Here is a 16932-nt window from a genome sequence, read left to right on the forward strand (position 1 = left end):
GGGATACATTTTGCCCGAATTGCCCAGCCCTAGTAACTTTAGGGTATCATTGTGGAATTTTTAAGTACAAAAGTGTGCCGTTTAGGTACAAAAATGCACCTTAAAATGAACCACCACAGGGACAACTTTTGTACCTTTATTTTTGAAAGTGTATTATACAAATTTCTACCTAAACCAACACACACACACACACTCACACACACTCATCCTGAAGATGACCCCTCAATAGCTGTGACATTTTTTCTTCTCAGACACTTGACGAATGATCGTGAGAAAAGCTGTGTGGGAACATACCCAGGAATTAAGAAGCACGCTGATCTAATGGCTCTTTTAAAACAGATTACGTCACTGTAGGATATTATTCAGATAATTAAGGGATAAAGTACAGTACTGGTGACTGTTGTAGATTTTGTTATTGTTCGCCAATAAGAAGCAGAACGTTCTTACCCCATAATTAGATTATAGATTTATGTACTTGTGTTTTTTTAAAATTCAGTTTATGGCAAGATAACAGTCTCTTTTAGTCACATATCACATAGTAAATGTATGATCACACACATTAGTCAAATATATTGTTTTCAGTCACATACTGATTGCCTTAAAACAGCTTGCAAAACTTATTTTAGAATTAGAAACTACAATAGAAATTATGTTAGAAACATGATTAACTTCGTTTAATAAGTTATAATTAGCATAAATGCATACATTGTCATGGTTTATTGATCACATTTTTTTTTTTTTTTACAGTGAACAGACCTGTCATATCTTCCGCTGTGTAAAACATATGCCAGAGTAGTTGGCAGTTCATTCCCCTCAGGCGACCCCTGATGAATCAGGCACTAAGCTGAAAAAAAAAAAGATTGAATGAAGACCGGTCACAGACCTATTTCCATTTGTTCCAAGCCACAAATATTTAGTATATATAATCGCTTACAAAAGATAAACAATAAATGCAAAAACAGCAAGTTTGAGGCACTTGTGATGCATATACATTGCTGCAGTATGTTAGTTGATATAACTTCTAGTTAATGGGGTTAAATAAAGATATTTTATTAATGCTTTTTTTAAATAACAGCTTCTCTGAAAGCCCTCACTCAAAATTAAAATTCAATTTGAAATAAAATTACATATATCAACCCCAGAACATTTAAATTCCGCAACAGATTCTTCAGATTACCTGTGTTCTTCAAACTAAATTGCTCTCTATAAAACTCTTAAATTGTTAATTGTGGAGACAGAATGTTCTACTTTGCTCTCTACTAACTACTCTGCTAATTTTCTAAGTGTGTTTTTTTTCAAACCATCTCTCAGTCTTTGGTCTTTCCTCTTGTCATGCATAGAGCATGAGTCTCATATGTACCATAGGCAGAGGCAGATTGGCCATCTCGCAAATGGCAGAAGGGCCGGACCATTTTTTAAATATGGGCCGGTCAGTTGTTTATTTATTTATTATTTTTATATGTGTTGTTTTTATATGCAGGCAGCTGTTATCTCTTGCAAAATGTGAATATTATGATGATGGTGATAATAGTAATAATAATAATAATAATAATAATAATAATAATAATAATAATAAATGTTAAGCATTTGGTCCAATTGGCCACGGCTGGCTGGTTTCAAGACACAATCAGAGGTTATGTGGACGTAATCAAAGTTTGGCAAGAATGTCAAACAAACAGTAAGTGCAACACAAGCTAATTGTCAGAGATGGACTGTTAAAAAGGAAAGGCGGTGCTGAAAAGCTCAGAGAAACGGCTACGCAGTGGCGCAGTGGGTAGCAAGGTCGCCTCACATCAAGGTCGCTGATTCCAGCCTTGGCCAGTTGGCATTTCTGTGTGGAGTTTTTATGTTCTCCCCATGTTCATGTGGGTTTCCTCCAGGTTTCCCCTTAATAGTCAACGTGCTATAGGTGAATTGGGTAGGCTAAAATGTCCGTAGTGCATGTGTGTGTGGGTCTTTCCCAGTGTTTGGTTGCAGCTGGAAGGGCATCTGCAACGTAGAACAAATGCTGTAAAAGATTCGGTTCATTCCGCTCTGGCAATTATAGATTAATAAAGAGAACTAGGCCAAAAACAAAATGAATGAATGAAATGAATAAATATATAAATTTGTTAAAAACGAGTTGTTTTTGTTCCAGTCACATACATTAAATGTTTAAATATCTATTACATATGTGGTTATTCTTGTATTATTTCACCATCTGTACACCAATATAAGTAGTGAATGTGCGTGTCCGTGGGTGGGGCTGTGTCAGTGTGGTAATGTGGGCTGATTTTTAGTCTCAGTCTGCCCCTGAACACTGGACACCTATCCCACATTCACATGCAGACACTTTGACAGCTCTGCCCTCAAGGACACTGGCTGTGCTTGTCAAATCAACACTTTTGTGACTGGAAGAAAAATCAATAAGATATTATCCTGATTCACACATTTCCATATTGCTAAAATACAAACTCTACCTATATAGTGAAAAAGTGCGCTTTGTATGTGACATGACAGAAGCATTAAAATACAGTAGCAGACTCCCAACAAACTCATGAAGTTTATCTTTTAGTTAATACATAATAAACCCCTTTAACATGCTGAGTGACTGAGTTTCCACTAAGTCACAATCAGTGTTGAGCATGTTTCTTTAAAAAAGTAACTAGTTATAGTTACTAGTTACTCCTCACAAATAGTTACATAATCATACAAAAGTAACTAATTACCATGGAAAGTAACTATTGCGTTACTTAAAAAAAATCTAATTTTTGACTATAATGACTACAAAATAAATATGAAACATTGTACACTGATTCAGGAGTTTTCAGGGGGTGTGAGAATTTGAGGCGTGCACTCGAGTAAATTATTAAGATGGCTTTTATGTGTTCACTAGAGTGAATCTGATTAACGTTAATCCCACAGCTAACTATCAGGCACCTTTAGAGTTAATGCGTTTCAGTAATTATTCACCCCTGTTAAATTTTTTCCCCAAGTTCTGTTTAGCGGAGAGAAGACTTTTTCAACACATTTCTAAACATAATAGTTTTAATAACTCATTTCTAATAACTGATTTTATTTTACCTTTAAGCTATATTTTTTTTCTTGATAATCTACAGAACAAACCATCGTTATACAATAACTTGCCTAATTACCTTAACCTGCCTAGTTAACCTAATTAACCTAGTTAAGCCTTTAAATGTCCTTTTAAGCTGCAAAGAAGTGTCTTGAAAAAATGTAGTCAAATATTATTTATTGTCATTAGGGCAAAGATAAAATAAATCAGTTATTAGAAATGTGTTGAAAAAATATACTCTCTGTTAAAGAAAAAAATGGGGAAAAAATTAAACGGGGGTGGGGGGTTGGGGGGTGGGTATAATTCTGACTTCAACTGTATATAATAACGAGTAACAAGTGGTCGGGGTGACAACAGAGTTAAGGGTCCAAACTCACTTTTTTTACAGTTTAAGGTTATTGCACTGAAGTTTTCATCCGTAATTTTCACATTTTAAAAAATGAATCTGACCTGACGTTGTGTGAATCATATTAACACACTGCCTCCGAAACTGTTGTCTGTCATAAAAAAATTCAAACCGGGTTAGATTTTTTCCACTTTTCGCATCCGAAAAAATGCTTTGAGAGGTGTTTTGACAGTTCAGAGCCACCGTACAAGCAAAAATCTAAATGCAGACTGTCATCATTTGAGCTACAGATAACTTTATGACAAACATTCTGCATTAAAAAAAGACAGAATGTGGTGGACAGTAAAGAATCTATATGCTGGATTCAGTGACAGACGTGCCTCTTCTCTGCTGATGCTTGGTGAGTGTATATATGTGTGTCCATACATTTGAAATACTGCCCATAGACAATCGAAAGCATGGTTCGCTTTCGAATACAAAATTCGAATACGAAATTCGAATACGAATACAAATTTCAGTGGGCAAAGACTTTTAGTCAGTCAGGCAATACTCAAACAGGAACAAACGGTATCATGAGGATAATCCAAAGAGTAGTCAAGGTCACAGGCAAAGAGATCAGTGCAGGCGCCAAGCAGGATAAACAACAAACAAAACAAGGGTCAAGAAACATGGCAAGGCTAGACTAGAAAAATGCTTTTTAAAGTTACAGACAAACAAGACTCAGCACTGTGTGTGAATGCGAGGTGTATATATATATAGTATTTGTAATGAGTCTTCATACAGCTGTGTGCAAGTAATCAGTGTTGATCCAGAACTGGTGTGTGAGTGAGGTGCCTGATGAGAAATGTAGTGCAGTTCAGTGGCAGAATTCGGGGATTCAGAGGGATCTGGCGCCTGCTTTTTTGAGAAATTCAGATAGATGTGGTGGTGTTGATGGCTCTAGCTGCTCTGGCAGATTAATAAAGAAAAGCTTTTACATGAATTTTGACCCATTCAGTGTATTTTTGTCTATTCCTACAGGTATTTATGTGCAACTGTTTTTCTGATCAAGGGTGACACATTAAGTGCACTTTAAATAATTTAACTTTGTTTATTTACTGTAGATACCATCTTGACATTGATATTTTGGTTATTATGGTTGATTCAGAGTAAAGCTACAATATTTATTTCAGGATATGTCTGTTACTTCCTTCATAAACCTAACCTTTAGTCTCTCCAACTTCATTTGGATTTATAAGTATTGAAATTAGCCAAAACATTGTATTGCATTGTTAAAATGTATCACAGTTTACATTATGTTCGCTATGGTTAAAAACAGATTAATATCAAACACATTTTTTTTCTCCTCAAAATCCCTCAAGTTATGTTTTGGCAGTAGCGGAGACTCACTCACTTTATTACTCCAAAACATCAGATGCATATTTTCCTCTTATGGACAGATTGAAGTTCTGCCCCAGCATGTCACAGCTTTGTGAAGCTGTTGTTACTCCCAGATGTTTTGATCACCCTCACTTTCTATTTTTTGTAATCATTAAAAATATTATCCGTTATCCACCTTCTTCTCACAGCCTATAATGTTGAATCTGTGATCTTAAAAACACAGCATGGAATTTGTGAATAACTCTGTTAAACTGAAAAGAGTTAGTGAAACGATGTACAATGAGATGTCATTACTCTCGTCCTCACATTTCATCAATCCAATATTAGAAACTTATTAGAATTAACTGATCACTTTTAGCAGACCAATATTAACCCCCTAAATTTCTGTTACAATATCATTAACTTGTTGAATATTACTGTACTCTTTGGAATATGACCATAATCTGAAAGAACAAAACACAGTGAGCCTTTTAATGTCATAAAATAATATACTGTACCAATATATTTAAAATACAGATCACAACACTATTTTAGCTCAGACTTATTTGAAATCTGTGCTTCTTTTACACTTTTTTTGGCACTCCATGTTGCTCCTGGTACATTTTGTCACACATTTTAGGTGACAAATCCACTAGAGGATGATGTCTACATTTTTACTAATCTAAAATGCATTACTTACAGAGTGCGTTTTGTTGTAAGTTTCAGATATCTTTCGTGGGCTGTGTTTCACTCCACTTTTACAAACACACTCAGAAGCATCACTTCCCTTGTTCCCTCAGGGCAATCCCTGCCATTATTTTAAAGTCCATTCCATTTCATCAGGGGAATGAGAGAAGCTTACATTGACATACCCTCGATCACTGGATTTCGAACAAAAAAGCAAGTCGGCTTCATATGCTTATATACAACCTCAAATAAGAAAACGTTGGTACAGTGTGGAAAACGCAAATAAAAATGAAAGAAGACATTTCTAAATGTACTTTTTTTTACGCGTATTCCAATTTTGTGTTAGATCAAAAAGAGTTAGAAGAATTATTAAGTTAGAACAGTTAAGCATTTATCAGCTGTAATTTTGTCCCATTTTTCCTACAATTTTTCCTGTAAATGTGCGTCTTATGGTGGGCAACAGTACATGGTCTTTGTTGTTGCATTTTGAGCTTCAAAATCTACCACACGTTCTCTAATGGAGGGAGGTCGGGACTGCAGGCAGGCCAGTCAAGTACCTGAAACATATTCCTCCGCAGCCAGGACTTTGTAATGTGTGCAGAATCTGCTTTTGCATTGTCTTGTTAAAATATGCATAGATGTCCCTTGAAAAGAAGGCAACCTATTGTGCTCAAAAATATATGCGCTTTTTAGCATTAATGGTGCCTTTACTGAATTGCAAGTTACCTTTGCCAAAAGCACTGACTCAACCCCATACCATGGCAGACCCTGTTTTTTGGACTTGTTGCTGGTAACAATCTGCATGATCTTTTTCTTCTTTGTTCCGGAGCACATGGCTTCCATTTTACCCCAAAAATACCTGACATACTGATTCATCTGACCACAGTACACATTTCCACTGTGTGATGGTCCATCCCAGATGCCCCTGAGCCTGGAGAAGTCAACCCCGCTTCTGGACACTGTGAACATAGGGCTTCCTTTTGGCACAGTAGATTTTTTCACTGACATTTGTGGATGTACCCACAGATTGTGGTACTTGACAAAGGTATGCCAATGTAGTCCTGAGCCCATGTGGTGATATCGCTCAAAGATGAATGACGGTTTGAGCCCTTGTCCTTTACGCACAAAAATTCCTCCAGATTCCTTGAACCTTTTAATGATGTTGTGCACTGTTGAAGTTGAACTAACCAAATGTCTTCCTATTTTTTATTTCGAGGAACATTGTTTTTAAACATTTCAATACTTTTCTTGTGTATTTGTTGGCAAACAGGGAATCCTCTACCCATCTTTGCATTTTTACTTCTACTTGTTTAGAATTACTACTATTTTGTGTACATGTTTGACAAATCACACAACCATGCTTACCTGACAAGATGTTCATGACAAACACATTCATTATAATTAATCAATTTGTTTTTATATTTACTAGCTGATTAAAAAAATAAAGCATAAAATCCCTCTTACTCATTTTCACTAAGTAATATATCTAGTGCAACCTTAGGTCCCACTTTATATTAAGTGGCCTTAACCAATATGTATTTACACTGAAATTAATCATTTCTAACTTTTTGTGTAAATACATGTTTTTACATTGTACTTGAGAATGATTAAATATCAGCATAATTTCATCTGTAAACATTTCTGTAATTACAGTTATAATAACACTGTTGAGCATCCCTTAGACCTTAACCCAACCTTAAACCTACACAGACCACTAAACTGGTCCCTAACCCTACCCGTATATCACCTCAAGAGCACCAGAAATGTTGTGGAATACATTATGAGCACAGTAAGTAAATTGTATTTAGTTTTTAAAAGTACAGTATTGTTCAAAATAATAGCAGTACAACGTAATCCAGTATTTTTTAGTATATTTTATTGATACATGGCAAACAGGTTACCAGTAGATAAAATAGATTCTCAGAAAATCAACAAGACTCAGCGTTCATGATATGCACGCTCTTAAGGCTGTGCAATCGGGCAATTAGTTGAAAGGTGTGAATCAGGTGGCTCCTATTTAAAAATGACTACAGCACTTGTTGAACATGCAATTGAAATCCTGAGACAAATGGGTCATTTAAGACATTGTTCAGAAGAACAGCGTACTTTGATTATAAAGTTGATTGGAGAGGGGAAAACCTATAAAGAATGTGGAAGAAACAAAAGGCAATCCCTAAAAATGAATCGAATAATAAACAGAATGGCAAAGGCTCAGCCAATGATCACCTCCAGGATGATCAAAGACAGATTGTGCAAGCATCATCGTATGGGCATATTTTTCTTACTATGGTGTTGGGCCTATTTATTGCAAACCAGGGATCATGGACCAGTTTGAATATTTCAAAAAACTCTAAAATGTCATGTTGCCTTATGCTGAAGAGGACATGCCCATGAAATGGGTTTCAACAAGACAATGACCCCAAACACACTAGTAAATGAGCAAATTCTTTGTTCCAAACCAACAAAATTAATATTATGGAATGGCCAGCCCAATCTCTGGACATTAATCCAACCGAGGACCGGGTGGGGTGATATCAGAAATGCTGTTTCTGAAGCAAAGTCAAGAAATGTAAATTAAATGTGTAATGTTGTTAATGAATCATGGAGTGGAATAAGAGCTGACATTTGCCACAAGTTGGTTGACTCAACTTGGTTGAACAATACTGTAAGTACGTAGTAGTTAAGGCCGTACCCCTTTTTGGTAACCCTTTGCAAAGGGTACCAAGCAGGCTTAAAGGGTACCAAAAGACGGAGCTAGCCACACAGCTAAACGTCATTGGTTTACAGAGATACGTCACTCGCAGAGGCAGAAAAATGAAAACAAATGAACCACCATGTTTTAAAAACACAGCCGAGACATTACATTGTAATACTATATGCATTTAATAACGAGCCATGGTTGACCCAAGCTCAAGCAAACCTTGTCTGTGTCTTGAAGTACAGCCCCAAAGCCAAGAAAAACAAAACCTGCCGTGTCCTGTTTTTGTTTTACAAGCCTGTCTAAAACCACATCTATATTTGAAATAATGAACTTCTTGAGCTGATGATTATAACGTTCGTATGATTACTGATGTGCTTTCGACATCTGATCCTGTCAGAAAAGAAAAGGACAAACGCGAGAGTGAAGCCCGACAAAACAAAGGAGCTAATTTTTTCAGCAAACTGAATAATGAACAAACCGCCTCTCCCAATTTTCTAAAAATAATATTCTCTTTGGTTTATTAGGGAAAGATGTTAATATTCAATTTGTATTAAACAATTTTCTAATTCTTTCATTCATAAATGCAAGTGCTTTAAAACAAAACCACTGTAAAATCAAGTCAATTCACGAGAGGCCACTGTCGGTTGACTGACTGACCAATCGACTGACCCACCCTCCTCCTTTTCTACACCCAACTGATATTTGTTATTATTCACTGGACTCATACCCAGTTGTCCTGGTCCACTCCTCTTTGCATTAAACTGTGAGCTAACTGAACAAACCAGTAACATTAGGAAAGCTGTCCAGCTGCATAAATGCAATGTTTGTAAATTCACTGTTTTTAGCTTAATTTTGGTTATACTGTAAATCTTTAAAGTTGCTAAAGTCAAAATGTGGAAGAAGACTGTTTAGTGTATTGAAAGAAATTCAATTAATATAAGACCCGGTAGTAGTGCTGAAGATCTTTGCCCGAACCCAACGGGATCCGTCAAAAAAAGTGAATTTTGACTGCGTTCAGGCTAGCCGCCAGCTCAAACAGAACAGTCATTCTAGCCGCCAAGGTGTTTCAGCAGTTGCGCATACACTGCATATTATGGTTGAGCGCTAAACAGCAATTTACAGCAAGTTGACAGGGAAGATGACGAGATCACTCCCTACATTGAAACCGCTGTCTTGGAAAATGAATGGATGTTCTTGGCGGGTGGAAGATGAACAAGCAATCCTACACAAAACAAGCTAAATTAGCCAGATAAGTACTATGCATCTTGGCCAGTAGCATCAGCAGTGAAAGGGTGTTTGGTGCTGCTCAGTGAGTGCAGAACTGCGCTAAAGACATTCACTGTGGATTTAATAATTTTCCTCCACAAGAACACATAGCCTAATCTTGGTGAGTAAAGGATTTTTAAATGATAACTTAATATTAATAAAATCAAAAAAATCATAATGTAGACTGAGTATATAGGCTAATGTTGGCATTATTATATTAATATTCAGCTTAGCGAAAATGGTGAAACAAATCCCGCAGAGCTTGGATTTATTTGTATCTTAATCTTAATTTCATTATTGCCAAATACCTGTCATAATTTATAATTTATTTTACTTTAATTTGTTAAGAAAGTATTCTTTTAACTGGTGTGTTGGCCAATTTAAAGATATGTCTATAGCTGAGATGTAACGATGTTACAGAGGACTTATTTTATTTCTTTGTTCCAACTTCCAAGTGGCCTATAGCCTACGTTTGTTATGAATAAAATTTGTTAAAACAAACAACAACTCATTCCTGAAAAAAGGCAAAAGAGCTGTGTGCATATGCACATTTGAATAATGTCTGGCTATAAATGGGTTCAGACTTTTAAAAAGCTGTCGATCAAAATGTACTTGTCGGGCTCTGGTCGAATTCTGTCGGGCTCGAACCCTTTTATGGCCCAAATTACAGCTCTATCTGGTAGTGTAAATGTTTTTTTTTTTTTTCTATCTTTTAGTTGTTTTTGTGTGTCTATTACAGAGTTTAAGTGTATATATTTGCATTATTATTTTATTGATTTAAATATTATTTGTGCTTTGTTCTATAAATGTAGATAAAAGTTGTTAATCGATTTTTGCCTTATTGTAATTGTGTTATAATGCAATAAAAAAATCAACTAACTGCTTAACTGTTTATCATCACCTTTATGAACTCGTAATGATCTAATTACTCTCCAACAGATGTTACATATGCTGGTGAAGATTAAAATATGAGAGGTTTGCACTGACTGTGGGCTATAGTTTCTGTTGTCTTTGAACCCAAATAAGGACTAAATGTATGCTGTGTGTAGTTTTGTCTGTAATTGGTAACATTTCGGAGATTGTAAGGGTCTGTATGTGTCCATAGATGGTTGCATTTATTAATTTTATGTAATTGCAAACATTACAGTAGGTTATTTGGTCCCACTTTATATTAAGTGGCCTTAACTAATATGTACTTACACAGGAATTAATAGTTGTTACAATGTACTTATTGTATAAATACATGTATTTACTGTGTACTTATGCTTGGTTGACATGTAATTACATCTGTAATTAACTTTTGTAACTACATTTGTAAATACACTGTTGACCATCCCTTCCACCTTAGCCCACCCTTAAACCTACCCATACCACCAAACCTGTCCATAACGCAACCTCTATCCCAACTCAAAAGCACCAAAAGTGTTCTCAAATACATTATAAACACAGTAAGTACTTTGTATTTATTTTTTATGTAAGTACATAGTAGTTAAGGACACTTAATATAAAGTGGGACCGGTTATTTTTTACCGTCATTGATCTGCAGTTATAATCAAATCATGTTCATAGAAAGGTTGGTAATGAACATTTATACACAAGTAGTTATATGTATAAAGCATCTGTTTTTTGAGAAGTGCTTCTCATATGACATGTGAACGACCCGCACAGCTTTATTGTGACATTTCCTTGAACGAGAATGACGTCGACTGCAACTTTGTCGCACATCAAAAGGGTACCCTTTAGGCAGTGGAAATGCAAGCCTAATAAAGGTGACCTGTACCGTACTGTACTGTACCAGTCAGTGGAAATGGGCCATTAATATAAACTTGGACCCGACCATATTATTGAAAATGATTAGTTCCAGTTCATTTTAAATGAAAGCTCCTCAAACCATAAATGCAACCCATAATTTAAAGCTCTGTTGTCATCTGTGGAGAAAGGTGGATATTGGTATTTTCCCCTCACACATGGCAGATATGTCTGACCTACGTCACTTCGCAAGTTCTTCACTAATCTCAGTTTTTTTTTCCTAAATCGTACGTAGATGAATGCAGCAGATACACAAAAGCCCTTTACTTCAGACAAATGTCACTGACCTCAAGATGAAGAAAGACGGAGCGTCACAGAGACCTTTTTATCACTCTCTATGGGTGGCTGTTCTGTTGTTCCTCTTCAATGAGATCTAAAACGGCTTCATTCCCTGCCAGCTCTTATATCTCCAGTATACATTTCTGAACTGTTCCACAAGACTAATTTGTGTCGAGTCACAGATGTGCTTTAATGTAACGGCGTTGTGTGCCATATGTTTCCATGAACACCCTGGGTAGACAAAAGAAGCTGTCGCTTTTCAAAGATTTATGCAAACAGAGAAAGTGCCAAACGCAACATGGAGCCTATAAACACAATATAAGTGCAAAGCTCTCTATTTATGAAATTAGAACACCACATGCCTTTAGTGGATGAATTATGTGTTGATCAACAGTCTTATTCTCAGCAAGGTCTTTTCACAACTTAACCATTAACACATGGCTCGAAGAAACATCGGTTTTGATGACTTTCAGCTTCCACACAATTACTCAAATTCGATATAAACAGCTATTTCAAAGTCATTGTTGCAAAGTTGAGATGTTTTGTTAAAAATTGATACATTTTCCAAAGATGTTTGTTTGAGCAGTCAATACAGATTGAGTGGAATTTTGTGCCAATCAAAGGGAACGAGAACTGTGAGCTAACAATTCCCTGAGAAAAAGATTCAATTCAATTTCAATTCAAGTTTATTTGTTTATAGCGCTTTTCACCATAATTGAGAAAGAGATATACGCTATAGCACATTTATAGAAATAATATCTTTCAAATAATAATCACTGAAGCTAATGCTTCTGGACACTTTTTGCATCTTAATCCCAATTCTAGGATGCAAAATGTAGTTTTTAGTTGATACATACAGTGGTGTGAAAAAGTATTTGCCCCCTTTACTCTTTTCTTTATTTTTACATGTTTGTCACACTTTAATGTTTCAGATCATCAAACAAATTTAAATATTAGTCAAAGATAACACGTAAATAGGGCCAGACAGAATCTGCGAACATTTTGTGCTATTTCTGCACAAAATTTGGGTAAAAATCTGTGGATTTATGTGGAATTATTTTGGTAGTATAATAACTAAAACCTTAATATAGGAAATAAAAGTAATACCTTTTTAACTTGTATTTAATGTTCAGAATGCAAATCCAGTTATATCCAAAACAACAAGTCTCCCATATAATACTTTACTAAAAGACAGAAGATATTACTGCACAAACTATATTGTAAATAAACCATATAAATGTTTTAATATTAGTCAAAAATATTACTGAAATTAATTTAAAAACTGAAAAAATAGGAATTTACAAACATTTACACAAGTAAATAAACCAAATCAATGAATTCTGTGGAAATCTGTGGAATTCTGTACGCGCTGATTCCGTGTAGGCCTACACCTAAGTAAATACATTATGTTTTCTATATGAAGGTTTTCATTCAAGGGAAAACAAAATCCAAAACTGAGTATATCCCTGTTTGGAAAAAAAAATGTTTGCTGACTTGTTTAAAGATAACTTAAGTCTGGTTCATCACACCGGACTGCAACACCTGTTCACAACCATAAAATCAATTAAATAAGACCTGCCTGACAGTTAGTTAAGTAAAGTAGACCAAAAGATCCTCAAAAGCATGACATTAGGCCGAGATAAAAAAAAAAGATAAATAAAAAATCCATAAGAAATTATATTACATATTTTAACACATATTTATACAACCAAGGCTCATTCTGAAAACATACCACTATATATATTTCTGGAGAGCACCAAATACATCCCAGGACCTATGTTTTTTTTTTTTTTTTTTTTTGCAGTTTTTGTTTTCGCAAATCCACCAGTGGCCGCTGTGTGTGTTTTTTGAGATCTCATCTCATCTCAGCTGCATCTCACACTATAGCAATGTCTTTAATATAATGTATTTACCCCACGGGTCACAATCTAATAGAACTAGTAACTATAAGCAACTATAGTAAATATATACAGTAGTATATAGTAACTATAAATGACACTTTTTTTTCTCTTCAGTATTCAGTAGGTTAGTTAATAAACATAAATAGATTTTTGGAAATCACCAAGCACTTTGAGAACCATTGCTTTAGTGTGTGTGTGTGTGTGTGTGTGTGTGTGTGTGTGTGTGTATATATATATATATATATATATATATATATATATATATATATATATATATATATATATATATATATATATATATATATATATATATATATGAGCAATATCACACAAGTAGCAGTGTGATATGGCTGTATATCGGCACTGGTGGGAGGCGTGCGTTGCCTTAGTGCCCCAACCAGTGCTGATATACAGCCATATCACACTGCTACGAGTGTGATATTGCGTTTATACAACAGTTTGATGGCATAATTGTGTATATACAAAATCAAACATGGAGAGTCTCAAAAACCCTTTTGTATGAGGAACGACTTCATTCCGCGTTGGATTCAAATCATAAGCTGACAGTTAAACAGCTGAGCAAGTATCTTTTAAACTTTAGATCTGTAGTGTCTGCTTTTTGCTGGTTGTATGTGTGCGGAGTAATACAAAAAGGGTAACGAGGCTGTACGGGTGCTAATATTACTTAAATATATCACGGCTATCAGCCAATCAGATTCGAGAACCAGACAGAACTGTTGTATAAATATATATATATATATATTATATTAAATATATATATATAAATTGTCTGAGGATCTAGCATCTGAACCAGTCTGACTGAAACTCACTGCAAGAACTGGGAATTTCTCACTTTCTCCTTAAATGTCTGTCTTCATTCTTAGTAACTATCTGCTAAATCCACAAGAATGCAGCTCTGACTTATATGAGAGCCGGACAAAATTGAGGTGAAAGTGTGTGTGAAGGTACAAAGTTTACACAAAGGATCAGATGAGATCTGTAAAGATATCTGAATATCTTAAAGTCTCTTATGTCTTTTGTTCTCCTTTGTGCACTTCCTAAATCCGTCCCATGTTTATCTTTACACCCACAGGGCGGATTATCGCTAGAATCTGGGAAAGGCTCTTTTTCACTGAAGCTCTTCTTAGTGCTGCATGATGTTTTGTAATTTAGCTTGGTTCCCCGTGTCAATCAAAAGCCACATTAACTACACTCCTAAAACAAAGGTTGCCATTTTAACGAATAGGATTATTCCATATAGCATGTTTAAGTTTTTTAAGAAAGTTAGTTTTTTTTTTTAAATAAGTTAGATTAAAACAAACTGGTGTAATTGTTCAGTAGTCTAATTGATTTAGATAAGTGAATGCACATTCTGGTGTGGTTTGCTTGAAGGATTAGTTCACCCAAAAATGCTATTAATTACCCTTATGTTGTTTCAATTCAATTAAAGTCATCTTTATTTCTGTAGCGCTTTAACACTGTAGATTGTATCAAAGCAGCTAAACATAGAAGTTCTAGTAAATTAAATCTATGTCAGTCCAGTTTTCAGTGTTGAAGTTCAGTTTAGTTCAGTTCAGTGGTTTAATTTTCACTGCTGAAAGTCCAATTCCCTGAGTCCTTCTTCTGATTTTGGAATCAAAATGAAGATACAGTATTTTAGACAAAATCCAAGACCTCTCCGAGAGTTCTCTGATCCTGAAGTCCAGAAAAAGAACACAAAACATTGCCAAAACATTCAATGTTCAATTCAATTCAAGTTTATTTGTATAAAATACAATATTTCATAATAATTATCAATCCATAACAGTAATACAAAAGGATTACAATATTCCATTATGATCAAATCAGAAAGAGGTGTTGTGTATAGGGTGGACAATGTATATGTAAGGGATAAAGTACATCCAGGTGGTTGTTATTGCAGATTATTACACGGCTGTCTGGAATACTCAGTTCTGATTAGCCAGTCACAACATTCCAATGTGTTAAATAACACCAGCTCATTTGAAAACTTAAAAAAATCTTGACCGTCAGTGAATACATTCAAACCAATATACTTGCATCCATATTTATATGCATCTTCTTGTCTGTCATGCAGTGCTTTTGACTGTTTAGCACCATCTTATGAATGAATAATATGTAGGTTAGTATACTGACCTTATTCTTCCATACGGATGTGCGTGCGTTTTTGCGATTGTTTTAGAACTTTCGATTTAGTTTCCAATGGGAGAAATGACTAGGAATAATAAACAACAAAAAAAAGGTCAAACTACTCACTCTACAAACAAATGTGTTCATGACTATTCAGACAAAGCAGAATAATATAATAAGAAAATTTCAGTTTGCAACATCAAGCAGCGTAACGAGCGTTTTTTTAACGTTCAAAAATTAAAGGAAGTGAATGAGACCCAAAGTCCCAAAGTCGCCTGCTCATATGCAAAGATTAAGGTCAATAAGACTGAAAGGCATTATTCTGCTAAAACATAACTACTTGCTACAAAATGTAAAAAATAGACACAAAACATTGTTCTGATAGTAGTTTACTAGTTCTTTAATTAAAGGCAAAGCTGACAGAAATTAAAATGGCTGAATAAAGCTGATGGAGCATACACTAACCTATGTACTATTCAGTCACAAGGCAGCAGAGGCAGATAAGCAAATAATATGGATGTGAATGTATTCACTGATGCTCAAGATGATTCAAAGTACTCAGATGAGCCTGTGTTTATTCAGCAGTTGTTATCTGGGAAAAACATACAATAGAATGTCACGACTGATCAATCAGAATCAAGTATTCCAGACTGCTGCATAATAAACATAATTAGCTAGCTATTATACAATACTTTTTTTGCAAAAGGTGATGTCTATGTATATGAAATGTTTTCAATTAAGTGATCTGATCATCACAGTAATTAAGGACCGCTAGTGCATTGTGTATTGTTTAAGACTTTGTACTACCCTCTAATGGCGAGTTCAGACTGCATGATTGTAGCGCCAATTTTGACTCGCCGACAGGTTTTGAGAAATCGCAGACAAATGCATGAAATCACATGCAAATTGGTGCTCGTGCACGTGAGTGGCAATCACACGTGCGTGAACTATCAAAGACGCGATCTGAGAGAATCGCCGATGAGTTGCCGATGCCTGTAAGATATTTGGTGTGCTAAATATCTGGAGTTGTCGGTGATTCAAATCATGCCGTGTGAATTGACTTTTGACTGAAGATAACATTAGTGATCGCCTACGGCCAATGAGAGAGCAGCTTTCACTAGTGTGTGTACCTGCATGCCAGCAGGAGGTTTGGGGAGAAGTTACAAGCACTCATTTTTAGTTTATTTGGACCCAAGAAATGGAAGAAAATCTAGTGGAGGTTTGGCAGGAGCACCTGTGTCTGTTTGACGTTTCATACAGAAAGTTAAAAAAGAAAGTTGAGGAGAAATTGCTAATTCCCTTCAAACACAGGTGAGCAAATATGTACATGTTCTACCCCATTAAAGGCTTCTTTCTTGTTATCTAGTTAATAACAAAAGTT

Source organism: Danio rerio, chromosome 3 (genome assembly GCF_049306965.1).
Source record: "Danio rerio strain Tuebingen ecotype United States chromosome 3, GRCz12tu, whole genome shotgun sequence".
Classification (NCBI taxonomy): domain Eukaryota; kingdom Metazoa; phylum Chordata; class Actinopteri; order Cypriniformes; family Danionidae; genus Danio; species Danio rerio.